Below are 16,527 nucleotides of genomic sequence, written 5' to 3' on the forward strand. Positions count from 1 at the left end.
CAGGAACATTTAGATTGAGGGTGAGAGAGTCAGGCCTTGACCTCACTCAGAGCGGCTGAGGTGTTGTTGCCCACATGGGGGCAGTATTTGTCAGGAGTACTGAGGACACTCAGTGGAGGAGGAGGAGGAGGAGAAGGAAGAGGCCAAGTTCAGCCCCAGACCAGCAGCAGCAGCAGATTAGAACCCACCTGCTGCGGCAGCCTCCACTAAACAACCCTGACCTTTGCTAGTCATTTACAGAAAGTGTGATGGATGATGACCAGTGACACATTTTTCACGAACTCCCTCTCATGACACCGGGCTGTAGTTTAAAGTTCATTATATACGGATGACCTCACTGGCACACTGTTCCCTCTCTCTGCTGCTTTATGTAAAAAAACAAAAACTCTGAAAGTTACTGCTGCTGTTAATTGATCACAGATGAGTTCTGCCTGTTATTGGCTTGAATCAGAGGCCGCACTGAGCCAATCGGCAGCTGACGTTCCCCCAAACTAATGAGGAGCTACTCTTTCCTGCGGTTTGTGCTTTTGCTGTGATCAGGAGCAAAAACATTTAAGCTGTGTTTGATTTCCAACAAGACACAGTCTGTGTTAATGAGCGGGCGTGTTGATCTAGTGTCGGTGCCAAATTGCAATTAATTGATGCCCAAACAGATCAATTAATAACTGTGTTCATGCAGTGCCTGGGTGTTCATACGTGTCCATGGAAATGTGTGTGTGTGTGTGTGTTGTTTTTCCCATCTGCTGAGCCGCAGCACGAGTCATTTATCTCAGTTATCCAGACAGTGTCAGAGCTCCATCTGTGAAAACAGTAAACACACTGACGCACACTCTCTAAGTGACTGCCATTGATACCAGACAAGAAAGTAATGTAGATACACAAAAGAATATAGCGTGTCTGCACGTGCACACACACACACACACACACACACACATGCCGAGAGCTACAGTTACTGTTTGTTTTCATCTCATTACAGTGACAGGAGCATGGCAACCCCGGAGAGAAGTTGGATAATAGTGGTGTTTTGTTTTTCTAATGGTGCAGGTTGCCCTTCTCTTTCAAACGCTCCCTGGCACACAGGCGGCGCAGGAGAAGATATCAGAGCCATTTGCTGCTAAATGACCCGTAACTGTGAAATGATGGTTTTGGCCAAGTCTCTGTTTCCTATTTCCAGCATCGTGACTGTCAATCAACGACCTTCACAGAAAAATCATTAGTGAACACTTTTCTCAGCCGCAGACTATTTCGTGAATTTTGATGGTGGTTGGCGAAAGAGCAACAGAAGTCACAACTATGGTCCAAAAGAAAGTTAACGATTAAATTCAACACCCTCTGGTGAAATGATGAAAAATGGCAAACAAAGGGAATTCAATAGAGGTTGCCCCAATGTCAGTGTGCAAAATAAAAGCACAGATAAGAACATTTAAAACATACTAGTCTCAGAACAGATGCAAACGAAAAATATCTGAAAATTAAACAAAAACACATCAGCTTTTGAAACACACATTTTCAACAGAAAACAGAAGTCAGATAAAAAAATCCTTATATTTTACTTTGAGCCAACAATATATTTATTTTGCTTTTATAGTGATTTGAGATCTTCATCAGCAACTGTGGACTTCACCGATGTTCTGGCTCGCTGGTCGTCAGATGGATCCAGAAGAAACAGACAGAAGCCCAGCGGGGTTCTGGTTTCAGTAACACCAGATTTAAATTGTAAGAATCCTTCTGGAAAAATAAAAACATGATCAAGTTGTAATATTACACGAACAAATATTAACCAGTGGGGAAATAGAAAGTATCGTGCTTATCTAAATATGGAGGAACTGCACTTGTACTAGAGTATTTCCATTTTCTTCCGCTTTAAACTCTTTATACTTTTACAATTTTACACACTTTATACCAGATTTCAGAGGGAAGTTTTGGGAAATATGATTATTTTTGATTAAACTGTATAAAACAGCTTCACCATAACTGATGGCAGAATTAAAGTACTGCTTACGTCTTGATGCATCAATGATAATACAATAAATCTCTAAAAGTAGTTCTGCTTTTACTGTGTAAATCTGATTGTAAACCTGTTTACTTCTAATCTATGTATTTAATTGTGTTGTATCTCTAATTTGACTTCTCTCTCTATAACTGAACCACTGCTGCTGTTACAGCTGAGCTAATTGATGCCTCGCATTCTGATGGTTGGTTTGTTTCTCTGCAGGATTTTGCAAAAACTACAAAACAGATTTCCACGAAACTTGGTGTCAAGATGGGACCATTCAATTTTGGTGTTGAGCCAAGGAATTTTTCACTTTCGTTAACATTGCAAGATCAGGCATATTTAGGGGACTGAGTTTGTGCAATTTGGTGCAGCTTGATTTAATCTGAGGGGACTGTTGAGCCTCTATTCAATTTTTAGTGAAGATCCAGATCACGTCGTGGATCAAGGAATTTTTTTAATAACTTTCCTTAACATTGCGAGATGTTTTTTTATTTATTTTTTGACATTTTCACTAATTTCTCAGGGATTAATTCGTGGATCTTAATGAAAAGAGTGTGTGTTCAATGTGGTGCAGATCTAAGATTTAAATGTAGTTTCATGTTCTGCGATGAAGAGCAGGATTTTTATGATTCGCGTTGTTTTATTGGTTTAGCTGCACGGCTGGATTGAATTTAAAGAGACTGTTGAGCCGTGGCGAAGGTCTGCGCTCCGCTGAGTCTAGTTAACTCTGATACCGTCCTTTTTTCACTTCTTCACACCAATTTCTCATCCTTGCCTCCAACCTTCCTTCTCTGTCTCTGTCTGCACTCTTTTTCTTCTCCTCTGCTTGAAGGCACGAGTCTGCAAAACGACCCACATGTTCTCCATCATCAACCAACTTCAAACACGGAGGATCACTCAGCTACTCTCACCTACAATCCTTTCAGTTTCCCCTGCGCTCCGCTGCAGCTAATGACTCTCACAGACTCTGGAGGATACACGGTGCACAGCTCGTGAATAGAAACACGAGATTATTTTTGATATCAGAGGATGAACAGGTGTGCAGACTTTAATCAGGCTCCCTTTGTTGCGAAACGCGTGTTGACAGAGATGTTCGGAGCCAAACCTGCATGACTGTCTGACAGTTTCGCTGCCAAGTTGCCACAGGTTAGCTCTGCGTGGCACGAGGTTGCACCCTGTTGCTATTACTGATTTCAGTCGTCCCCGGCAGGAGGAATTACGTCTGCGGCTCAGTCCTGACTTGCAGGTGAGAGCTGTGTCGGGACAGTTTTGATACGCATGAAAACCTGTGCATACACCATCAAGAGACCTGAAAATGTGCCCCGCGTTTTCCACTGTTTTGATGTCAGAACGAGAAGGGGATTTAATCTCTCTGCAGCGTGGCCTCAAAGGAGTGTTTTTGTTTTTCCCATTTTCTTTTACAGTGCCTTTCGTCAACGTAGTCTCATGACATGGTTCTTGAATGGTTGCCAGGTAGATTTGTCTGGTTTTATTCTATACTATAAATGAATGTGGTATTATGGCATTGATGGATCTGTACACACACACATGAATAACACAAGTCATCTGCTCTGTGCATCATCGCACATCACTACTCCCTCCTTTCATCGGCCTTTCAACCAGACTGTGTATAGAAATTGACGTAGACTCCACGTCCGCAAAGCAAAGCCATGAATCCTGTGTTCTCTCCAGGGACCAGCAGAGGGCGACTCCATTGGTTACAAATAGAGGTTTGTTTCTATAGAAGTCAATGAGAAAATAACCCTAAGTCTCATTAATTGTCTCAAAATCAGTAAACATTTTCCTAAGAAGTTTCACTTCTCCTTCAACACAGCATGATGTTAATTTTGTGAATTATGGTCCCATTTAGTGTCAAATAGACAATAAAGCCCAGTATACATTGGGGCATGGATACTGTGTGATTGACAGCTACTTTCGTCCAATGGGTGCAGGTTGCTGGTATAGGTGGGCGTATGTGTCCTCGACCTCTCAGTCAGGCTCCACCCTCGATTCTCCAAATATGGTTACTTTTGGTTTAAAAAAAACCAAGATGGCGCCTGACAAAACTCAAGGCATCAAAAGAGCAGCCCACAAACCTATGGGTGAGATCACTGTGGGTTGCCATTTGCTTTGCTGTTGGCATATCTACCCTGAAATATCTAGTCAACTGTTGGATAGTTTGATAAGTATTTGCATTTGTAGTCCCCAGGGGATGATTCCTATTGAATCTGTTGATCCACAGATTTTTTCCCCCAGCTCAAACAGCTCAAAGTTTTCACTTAAACAGTAAAATATCTCAACATCCGCTGGATGGTTAGACACCAACTTTTAAGAAGACATTCACGGTCTTCAAAGGATGAATCACGATGATCCTTTAGAGATCCTTTTCCTCTAGCGCCACCATAAGGGTTAAAATTGCTGGATTTCAGGAAAATGTCTCAGCAACAATTGAATTGAAAGGATTGTCGTAAAATGTAGGTCATTCGTTTTTGTTTGAAAGTTAGTGTGGACGGACAGAATCTGAGATATTTGGAAACGATAATGAAGACACAGCCGATTGGGTCTGTTTGTTCACGATGTAGCCTTCGCTGATTCGTCCGGCTCCTGTCACATGACCCCATTCAAACGTAGTAGTGTGGCTGTAGCCTAAGATAATAGACGTGGTAAATACTATTCCTGAAGATCCGCATGTTAGCTAGCATGGCTGTAGACTCTGTGTTGTTTCTTTCTTTACCTTTTTGGGATTTTCTGTCTTTGTTTCTTCTCACTCTCCTCGGACTTTTCTCCCTGCTCGTCAATCCTCCCTCCACTTGTCAGCTCTCCTCCTCTTACTAACACTTTGTCACATTTCTCTTTCCCCCTCTCACTCCCACCCCCCCTCACTTATCACCACACCCACACTACCTGTCTCTTCTATCTCTCTTTATCTCTTTCCCTCTCCTCCCATCCCCTTTCCCTCGATTCTAACATCTTGCTGCTACATTCATGTTTCGGACCTCGCTGAGACCATCCGCTCCCCCTCGTCCGCTCCCCGCCCCGCTGTTATCCATCATCCTCTATTGGTCCATTCATCACTTAGCCAGGACGCTATTGGTTCATTCATCAAGCGGCCAGCAGCTGTAGACAGCAACCAGCTAGGGCCAGGAATGCGTAACCTCAGAGTTCGGTCTCTAATGTTGCACGGCACTTGAAACTGTGCAGTGAGTATCCAGGGAAATGTTCCCAGAGGCCGGACCCCTTTGATGGAGACTATTATAAAGTGCTCAATATTTAGAAATAATATTCTGATAGAGGCTGCTGCTTGACACGAATGAGCTGTGAGGAGGTCAGTGAACAAGATGAGTTTGTTTATTTTGGTACAGCTCTAATGAACTGTTAACTGTCACTAGTAAAATGACGACAAACAAAGAAACGTAGCAGCTTTTAACTGTATTAGGGTATAAGTACAATGAAATGTGTCCTGATACAGAAAGTCATGAACTCACCTCCACCTCGTCCATTATTTTTGTACAGCAGGCACGATTTTGGGATAAAGTTGGTTCAATTAAGATCCATCCTCACTGAAAACCATTACAGGTCTCACACACACACACACACACACACACACACACACACACACACACACACACACACACACACACAACACACACACAGAAAGGCAGGCCTCTGGATGAGGCACCACTGCATTCCTCTGGTTACACATAAATGTTTGCACGTGCAAACCACACACAAAAACACACAAATGCAGACATATGTTCAGGGTCTCTTTCAGGGTAAAAGACACACCTCTACACACAAACACACACACACACACACACACACACACACACACATGCATGCACGAACGCGACAGCAACTGAAACTGTTAGAAGAGGCGGACAGGGATCCTAACAAGCTCCAACCTGACCCCGGTTTCACATGCTACGCACAGAGACACGGTATGTAAACTACCACGCTATCTCCAGGTGATATTAATTTAAGTGTGAACATTTCTATGCGTCTATTAACGCCTCCGCTCTCAGAGGACTCAGCTGTCTCCGTCGCTGATGAACTGGCTCGTTTGCCAGTTGCCGTCCTTGTCTCATTCTCACCAGCTAAAACCTTCTGGCCCCAGAGAACGTGAACGAAAGATGGACAGATAAATAAACACACACACTCACTCACACACACACTCACACACTCACTCACACACACACACACACACACGAATGGGAATGTACAGATAGTTGTCAGCAGAAACGTCTTATCCTGGAAAGTGGTTTCATGTCATCACAATCAGCTCAAAATTCATAACCTACTCGTGACCTCAGTGGTCCTCGACAGAGGTTGCCAAATTATTGTTACCGCTGGGTTTACTAAACATTTTCATAGCCAATTAGATGTTAAAAACGTGGGGACGTCAAATTAAAAACAAGGTGTTTTTTATCCATTTTGGACATTTTTGGACTTTTTTGAACCCATTGACAGTGATACGTTTCTGTGATTAACAAATGGGGCCACGGCTGTCAACTCCGAGAATGAAATATTAATATTTACACAGGTTCAACTCTCTGTGATATTCAAGCTTAAAGGGTCGGTTCACCCAAATGAATTCCAGTTGTATCTATGCAGCTACAGTAATTTCAGTTTTATTTATTTTTGGAGATCAGCTTCTTCGATTTCTGCTGCCATCTCAAGACAGTCGTTTAGATAGTGAATAAAATTTCACTTTTAATGATGACGATATTTAAAATTACAATCAACGAGACAGAGTCCAATGCTGTTACGCTGACAGTTCATGAGGCCCGTAGTGTGCCGCAAAATGCTAACATCAACAAGCTAGACCTAGCCTGTCCATTATCTTAGTATAGCATGTTAGCAACATCTGCTGCTAAAAACAAGGCACAATTAAAGTTGATAGAAATGTTATTAGTTTACAGGCATTTGGTCATAAAGCAAAGTTGGAACAATCTGAAGTATTGACCTGATGATGGCGCACGGTTCTGGGGCATATACAAAAATTTATGAAAATCCATCTCATAGATGTTGAGACATTTTACGTAAAAAACACAAATGTCAATTCTGTGAGTATGAACTTGGACAATGCTAACATGCGCAGGTACAATGCAGTTATGATGTTCACCACATCCGCCATCTTATTTAACATGTTAGCATGCTAACACTTGCTAATTAGCACCAAAGCACAGCTAAAGCTAATTGGAATGTCAATGGTCATGTGGTCATAAAGCAGTTAGAAAAAGTTAACCTGATATTGGTGCCACAGCAAAATATCCAAGTTGATTAGGGTTCATCCTCTGGAAACCATGACTGACACAACTTGCAGCCACTCCATCAGGAAGCTGTTGAGGTATTTCACACTGTAAGTTAGAAGGTTGACCTGCAGGTGGAGCTGGAGCAGGAGGATCATGGGAATCAGTAGGTTTTATCCTTTGGAGACAATGAACTGTGCAAAGTTTCATTGAAATCTGTCCAGGAGTTGTTGAGATATGTTAGTGAATCACCCATAAAGTGTAAGTGTGGCTAAAAACTCACTATTCATGTCCTGCATGCAGCCACACAGATAGTTAAATGTATGAAGTGTTGAGTTTTCAGTCTCTAAGCAACAGAGGTGAAAGTAATTTAATTTGTGGCGCGTAATATAACGATAAATCACATTTGAAAATTCACCACAAATACTCTCCTGGTTATTATGAATGGACCTCAGACTTATTTTAGAACAGTTTTCTTTGGAACCACTTTACACCAAAGAAATAGTCCCTCTGAAAATTATTGACTGCGTGTTTTTGTGCTGTTTGAGGCAATAAAAATGTAATTGAGCAGAAACTTCTCTTCGCAGAAACTGTCCCTCGTTAATCCACATTGGAAATCTCAAAGATGGTCTCAGTCATGGACATGTGAAACAAAAACAAACATCACAACACACTGTCTTTGGATAATTAATGGGCAGAATATTGAGTACGGTGACATATCAGAGTCAATACTTGCTTTTGACAGTTGGACAGAATACAGAGTTTGTCTGTGCTCACTCCTGCACTGTAACTTCATAATGAATGGATGTGATGGCACGTCTGTTCCTGTACAGCAGCCCATATATCAGCCTGTGACCACACAGCCTCCAGTGGTGCGACAGGGCACAGCTGAGAGCCCGGTGCCAACATTAACAAGGGCCTCCTTCAGCGCCACATACTCTGCTGCAGCACCTGTCGCTACGAGTGTGTGTATGTGTGCATGTGTGTGTACATGTATGTGTGTGTGTGTGTGTGTGTGTAAAGCATGTAACTGAAAAGACATGTGGTGCTCATACACATTCCTTCCGCCGCGCTCATGAATCACTGTGACCGCGCCTCTGCAGCCAGCGGCCCCGGGTCCTCGGGGAGAGGAGAAGGGAGATGGGAGGGCGAATGAGGAGAAGTGTAGGAGGGTGAACTATGTGCAGTGTAACCATCAAACTTCAGTGCCGTCTCCTTGTCTGTGTTGTTTTCACTGCTTTAGGGTTATATATTATGTTTACATGAAAACTATATGTGCACGATTATCATACCTGCAGTATGTTGGAGGCTCTTAGAGCATGTTTACAGCTGTGATGCTGCCTAAAGAGATAATGACAGCATGTTGTGATGTGCATGGTTTACACCTTTTTACATATAACTTGCATACCCCATTTAATTTGAACTTGTAAAAATCATCTCAATAATACATCCTGAAGGGGGGGTTGAGTAAGGAAACACAATGTTACAAGACAAGACAATGGTCAAACAAATCAGTAACAAAAACTTTGAATAAGATGCTTTGGTGAAGTTATTTGTACATTTTTATGAAAATGTAAATAAAGGTGGCAGGTTTACTTGATGTTTATTAGCTGGTTTGAAAATAAGAATATAAAATAAGAACTAAGAAATAAAAATGTGGTTTTCTATGTAAAGGAAGTAATTTTCTTCATCAAATGTGACAAATAATTTGTACAGTAGATTAAAGGCTTCCTTTAAAGTAAAAGGCCGAAACGTCGAAATATTAAATTAAAAACAAATACATGAGTCATGGTGTATTTGGTTAATTTAGCCTTTCACGTCAATGAACATGGCTCATGAAGTTAATGTTCTATGAGATTTGTTGATGATAATTAATGATAATGCAACAATATCAGCCTTATATCCATCTAATTATCTGCGGCTCCTTTTGATGAAACTCATCCCACTGTGCAGCTCTCTGTGGAAAAGCCTGACACTGGCTGTATCCCGTCCACTCACACTCTCCCACCGGGGGCCCGACATGCCCCAGGACATAATGTCAAATTCCACATGGCTGAGCTACCTGGCCGGGTTATTATTGGACAACATGCCTGACAGGACTTCAGGGGCAGGAGACAAAGAGCAACTGTGGGGCTGATTAGCAAGGTGCTGGAGACAGACAAGAGTGTACGGGGGGGAAAAACTGACAGGGACGAGAGACAGTCAATATCACACAGGGGAAAAGTTCCAGGAAACCAGCAGGAGACAGACAGAAGCATAGAGATAGAACAGCCAGTTAAAGTGGCATGAGCTATGATAAAAAAGACAGATGAATAAAACTTTAGAGTCCTGGAACTGATAAGTAGAAGTACTTAGTATCTGGATCTGAGGGAGGATCCAGAATATTTTAAAACTTTGTTTAACATTGCATTTTTCTTTGTTGATTTCTCAGAGAATAAGTTACAGATCTTGATGAAAACAACCAGGCACATTCAGGGGACTGATATTTATGAGTGTGTGAAATTTGGTGCAGATCCAAGTAAAGATCTGGATCGCGTGAGTTTAAATGTAGTTTCATAATGGGACTGTTGGGAAGTTTGTGCTCGAATGAGTGTCGTTCTAGTTTATTATATGTTTTCCCCGTAATGTCAAATTAAATAAGAAAAAAGAAGCATTAGGTAGATTTACCTTTATTTGAATTTGATTACAAGTTAAAATGCTTTTGGCTACTGCTGCAGTTTTATGGGGAAAGTAGGTCTATGCCTGAAAAGACTATTTGTCCTCGTGATTTCTCCTCTTGTGTTGGACACATTGTCAAAGACGTAATAACACGTCCCTGAGGAAGAGGATGTGGAAAACCACAGAAAAAAACGGATGGAAAAAGTGACCTTCATGTTTGTTTCATGCATGAATTTGAGGACGATCACAGTCACCTCAATTCACCACACGTAAGTGATGTTTTCATCACTTGGAGCTTTTCTCCCTGAGCAAACATTTTAATGTGATATCACAAGGTTTTTGTCAGCGTTTCCACTCGGATCTTTTCCATCTGGCAACTGAAAACACTTAACAAGTGAAAGAAAGTGCATTTATATTTGTTATATTACTTTTAACATCGTTTTTTCTTTGTTTTCAGTGATGTTTGGTGGATTTTTTTTCTTCATTACCTTTGCCAGGGAGGTTATGTTTTCACCCGTGTCCTTTTGTACTGATTTTTATTTGCAGATCTCAATTCGCCTCATAGGGCTGAACAATCTGTACAAGGTGCGACATCCTCTCTCTCTACCGAGTGTCATTCTAGTTTCATTTCATTTCTTCACAGACGATTGAAAGTTTTCACAAGCATTCGACGTGGATCTTTTCATTTTTCCATATTACAGACATTTTTGAAGTTTGATGGCAGCTCAGGTATCTTTAATCTGACCACAATTATTAAGTGTTCCTCAAAAGAAAGTATTTTTTTCTGATTCAGTCACTTTTAGAAATGTTTTCCCTGGACAGGCTGCTGAGCCTTCTGAGCTTCATGTGTCCAGAAAAACAAGAATCTGAGATGCTATTTAGGACGACTGGAAGATAATCTCCTGCCAGAGGAGCATGAGATCATCTCTGAATCAGCAAAGCTGCGATCCATAATAACCACACATTACAGCCAGACGCTGTTGTGTTTGGAGAAATATGTGACGAGCCGAGGCTCTCGTTTCCTGCAGGGCAGCCTCTTCTCACAGAGACGCTCATATATTTGTAACCTCTCCCCCTTCAGTCCACCCCCCTGGCGCCTCCTCTTCCTCCTCTTCATCCTCTTCATCCTTCTCCCAGGTCAAAGATCTATTATATGCAAGAGATGGATAAAGCTGTTTTTGGGGAGGGCGAGTCCAAGGGTTTGTCAGAGAGGTTGGCTGAGGAGGAGAGGAGAGAGAAGAGGAGGCCAAACACAACAGATGTTCTGCTGTGGACGTTTGGGTTTTCAGCTGCAGTGGGGTGTGAAACAGAAAGGTCTCAAAGTGATTTACATCTCTCACTCCTCTGCCTCCTCCTCCTCATTTCTGTTCTCCTCTGCTATTCCTTTCCCATCTAATCCTCTCCTATTCCTCTCCCTCTCAACTAATCTACTCTTCTTCCTCCACTCCTCTTCTCTTTAACCCCGTCTTCTCTCTTTTCTTTTCTTCCTCTTTTCTCCTCCTTGTCTTTTCCCCCTCTCTGATCTTTCATTAGTCGTTGCAGAGATTAGAGACTTTAATATGTATTTTCCAATCTTACTTGTGGTATAAAATTGTCTCTCGTTGCTAAATCAACTGCATATCATTATATTTCAGGGATGAAACTCAGTTCAGAGCTAAACGAAGGAGGTTTGAGACCAGTTATCATTGAAGCGAGGGATAAAGTTATTTTTGGTTCGGTCTTAGGAAATGATTTACGTTGGGATGGACAAAAAATTCACTCTCTGCCTGCAGCTATAACAAATGGAAATCATTATGTGTGATTGGAGGGTTTGGCTGAGGGGAAAAAGAGCCTGACTGTCTGTGTGAGTGACGAACTGGACCAACCAGCGGCTCCCAGATGGAATCTGATAAAGCAGACGGCCCCGAGGATTATAAAGACGCTCCCCATCAGGGTCACTGTTAGGTTTAATTATTGTGTTTGGCTGCGGTTTATCTGTATCGATCCCAAATGTGGTGATGCTTTGAGTCTCCCGCTGAAGATTCCCATCGTGCAAACACTAACGTCTACGTGCCAGAGGCCGATAAGCCCTGAAAGAACAAGATAATTAGCTCAGACCTGTTGTTTTCTTGTCATTCTTTCCATGCAGCCCTGCTCCTGACCCATAATCTCCCTCTCTCTCTCTCGCTCCTCCGTCAACCTAATCTCCGCCCCCCCTCTCTCCTCGTCTCCTCGCCCCCTCCTGCCTCCTTCCTCTCTTTGCTTTGATCTACCTTGTCAGCATCACTCCTCCCCATCCTCCGACCCCAGCCCTGCCATCGCCAGACACCCGGGTTAGTCCAGATTACAGGGCGGCGGTGGAGGGGAGCGGCCACACAAAACAATCATTTTTACATTGTTGTCTCGAGGAGTCTTTTAGTTCTTTCTTTCATTTCTGTGTTTGAAAGGACTGGGTCACCCAAAACCAAAACAGAAAAAAATCTTTTCAAAGGTTTTAATCCCTGAGATTTCCGGTGGTGCAGTAATTAAGTACAAGTAGGATTTTAGAATTTTTACTTTACTTTAGTTTCATTTCATGCCCCGTTATGATTTCAGAGGAAATTACTTATTAATAACTATTAATTGTTTGTTACTTGCTAGTTTCAGTTTTTTTACAAACCAAACATTATAATCCTTAATCATAATAATCATTATTTGCACCCTTATTATATAACATTGTTAAAAATAGCCTCACCTCATCCAAATGCATCAGTGAAATGCTGCTTATAAGTGAATCAGCTAGAAAGTTCATTCAATGAATGTAGTTTCACATCAGTAACTATTTCAAAGCAATCTTTTTACAGTGTGGTATCATCACTGTTAGTGAGGTAAAGGATCTGGATACTTCCTGGATTCCACCCATAACAATGAAGATGAATGCAACGTGTTTTTTTTTGCTGCTTCCACGATTGGAAAAAGACATTGAAAGTATTTATATCTCTCTCCAGTAACAATGTCGTATCTACGCTTCATAATCCAGCGACCACACCGTGAACATTCTTCACATTTCTCTCATATGGTAAATAGTTCTCAGGCTGGTGTTAAATAAAGTTCAGGATTTGAGCTGGTGGTGTACAGCTGTGACCAGAGAGTCACTGGTTTAGGGTGAAAAGGTCAAAACAGGTTGAGATTCAGAGGCAAGTGGAACAGAAAAGTGTGTGTGTGTATTTGTGTGTGTGTGTGTGTCAATAATTGCTTTTATTCAGAGGTATTACTGGCCTTTAAAGAAAGGTCTGAGCTTGTGCCTTCATTTGTAACTTTTACTTGCACTCATTTCCTCCTTCAGGGTGTTTTTTATTTCTCATTGTGGAAGCCAAGCATAAATACAATAATTTAGAGGAAAATCTAACAGCTGAGACACAAATGGGCTGAATCATCTGTGCACCTCATCCAGGAGCATCAATCACGAGAAGAAAACCGTCCAAAAATGTTTTTATAAATATTCTGCAGCCGCCTCAAAACTCAGCATAACATAAACCAAACACAGACACATGGCAAACGACAAAGAGTGATCACAAGTTGAATGAACAAAGGGATATTTACAATTATAATATAATATATGCATGGTGAACGGGTGCAGCTAAATTGTCAATTTAACACGAGCCAGCTTTGAAGAAATGTTTTGTGAAGTTCTGAAGCTTTTGCCTCGTTTAGTTTCCTCCTGTGTGTTGCTTTGTTAATGAAATTCCTAAAACGTGGCCTCCTGCAACATCCACTCAAAGCCCTGTTCCCAAATCCCCTCCTAATAATGCACAGACTTGTAAAAAGAACAAGTGAGATTTCTTCAGCGACCAGACCTGCTACCATGGAGCCTTATCCCCCTAAACCCCCCCAAGAATCTCCTAATCTTGAATAACCTCGTCCACGCAGTCCACTCTACCCCGACACCCTAATCTTGACCCCGGCCCGCTCTGCCCCACTCCCCTAATCCTGACCTCCCTCCCCCCAACCCATCCTGAAACCCAGCATGCCGCCGGGCCGTGATGGATGTGCACATCACAGCCGCAGTTTACAGAGCCTCAGTGAATACAGTGCAGCCACCCCGGGTCCTGTCAGCTGAGTCCCCCGCACTCGGCCCTTAACGCTGCACACAGAGGGGCTCGCTGCTAGTAACAACTCTTAAAAACCGGATAGTGGAGATGGTGGAAAACCTCATCCATAAATGTCAAGCCTTTCTCTCTGCAGCCCCCACCACTAACACCAGCAGCAAACACACACAGAGTTTCACTTTATGGGGGTCTTACACGGGAAAAACTCTGGTGTGAAATTGAAGATGAATTGTTGTCACTTAAGAATGTGCTGCAGAGACGTCGAGAGTAATTGCTTATTTTGTTTGTGCAATAAAATTCCTTTTTTTTTTCTTCCCTATGCAGTTTTTCTTCTGTAACGGTGTTATTCATGTCTCAGGCAACAGGCCGTTAAACTGTAAATCAAACCGGGATCCTGAGGCGGTTCGGACAGATCCCTCGGACAATAAAGCTTCCATCAATAACCCTTTACCTCCACGCGAACTGGCACAATTTAACATTGACTATCTGTTTCGTCCCAGTCCTGACTCTCCACAGCCCTAAAGCTGCGCACCCAGACAGTAACCTGAGCTCTGCCATGATACTGCAACGCACCGGAAACAGGAATTGTGTTTGTGTGTGTGTGTGTCTGTGTCTGTGTGTGTGTGTGTGTGTGTGGAGGTGGTGGATTGAGGGACAGCGTCAGCCCCTAAGCCCCAAGATCAGCCACCTGTGTGTTATCAAGGGCAGCCTGATAATCCTCCCTGCCCTGTATCTGCCCTCTTTGCCTCCACACACACACACACACACACACACACACACACACACACACACACACACACACACACACACACACACACACACACGCTTCCCTGGTTTACTCCTGCACATAATATCACAATAACGGAGCTCTGCAGACCCACTGCAGATGATACAATGTGATTATCTTAGCAGGCAGGAGGTGGAGAGTCGGCCTGTGTGATCCATTCTGCATCGCAGGGTGTTATTATCAAACGCAATCAAAATATTTCTCATGTGTGAATTCGAGGTTTCGAAAAGCTCCAGCTCCTCCAGGGCAGAGAAAATAAACCGACTTCACCTCTGATGAGGGGGAATTTTTTTCTTTTCCACCACATAATTCAAAGTACAGAAGAAGCATGGGAGCAGGTGAAGACCTCAAGATGCAAATCAAGAGAATATGAGCCCGGCTGCAGACTATAATTTCCTCATCAAGAAGAAAGACGTTCTGTCACAGGAGCCGCTTCAATCCAAACCACATCTCAACAGGTAATTAGACATCAGCCGTTCCCTCTTTAACCGAACCTACAGCAGGGTCTGTCGGAGCCCGAAACACAGGAGCCAACATGTCAACCGCACACTGCAACCACAAAGCAGCTCCACACTTCACTTGGAATTTTTCACTTGCTCCCTCTGACCTGTTTTTGCCATTTACTCCTGCAGACATTTCCAAAGAGAGAGAGGGGGGGTAAGGTAAACCTATCCAACAAGGGAGCCTATTCTTTTGAAGGATCACTAAATTTCGGGTGTAATTTAATTCCCGCATGCCTCCTGTCCCGTATCACGGCTGCGTGTCTCCGAGGTACAACACCACAGTAAATAATGGCCTGGGAGGGGGATGGGGGGGCTGGACCTCTACTGGCCGGGCTGTTATTCCTTTACAGTAGAGAAATCATAAAGGGACTGCAGCCATAAATATGCATCGTCCAACAGCTCTATAAAGACTCCACAGATGGGAGTCATGGCTGTTCAAGAGGCGTCTGCATAAATTAAACATCATAAAGCCTTGAAATAGGATGCCTGTTATTATAGAGAACTGCAGAATTATACAGTACAATGAGTTTTGAGCAGTGTCACGGCTGAAACCAACATGTTAATGAATTACATGCAGGAATCATGGATCATAATATGAACATGAGAAAAAGTGCCGTCATGTTAAACCAGCGTAATTCTATCAATTGATCACGGCGCCTTTCACCCCTCGGCTCAGCCTCAGTCCAGATCTGAGGATGCAGCTGAATGAAAGCAAACAGAAGTCACTCAGGATATGCAGACAGATGATAACCGCACAGTTATTTGCGTCATTTAGCATCACATCAACAAGTGGTGGCTGAGCGACTGTGTGAGTGCACGTCTGAAGGGGACAAGTGCATTATACAAAACTAGTGTAGTGCCCGTTCTTTCTGAAACTGTAAAAGTGATCTGCAGTGATCGAGCCGTGGTGAGAAAAGACCAGTTTCAGTCTAAGAACCCTGAAGCTGCGTCACCGCTGCTGCACAAAGAGATGTTCACCTGTTTATTCACAGAACCCTGAACTCATCCGCTCTGTGGTTCTCACACGTGTGTCATGTCCAAATCGCACCAAATTCAACAGTTGCCGATAAGATGAAGAGTATTTGAAATATGCGAACCCCATACAGACAGAGATTACAGATGGTAGATAACAATAATCTCAGTGAGTTAAAATGATTGTGTAGATGATTAAATACGAGCTTTACTAAGATTGGATTTAGAGACAGTTGCGGATAATGGGTCAGTTCCAGTATCAAGCTTTTTGAATGAACGAAGCGTCATCAGTGTT

Source organism: Hippoglossus stenolepis, chromosome 3 (genome assembly GCF_022539355.2).
Source record: "Hippoglossus stenolepis isolate QCI-W04-F060 chromosome 3, HSTE1.2, whole genome shotgun sequence".
NCBI lineage: Eukaryota > Metazoa > Chordata > Actinopteri > Pleuronectiformes > Pleuronectidae > Hippoglossus > Hippoglossus stenolepis.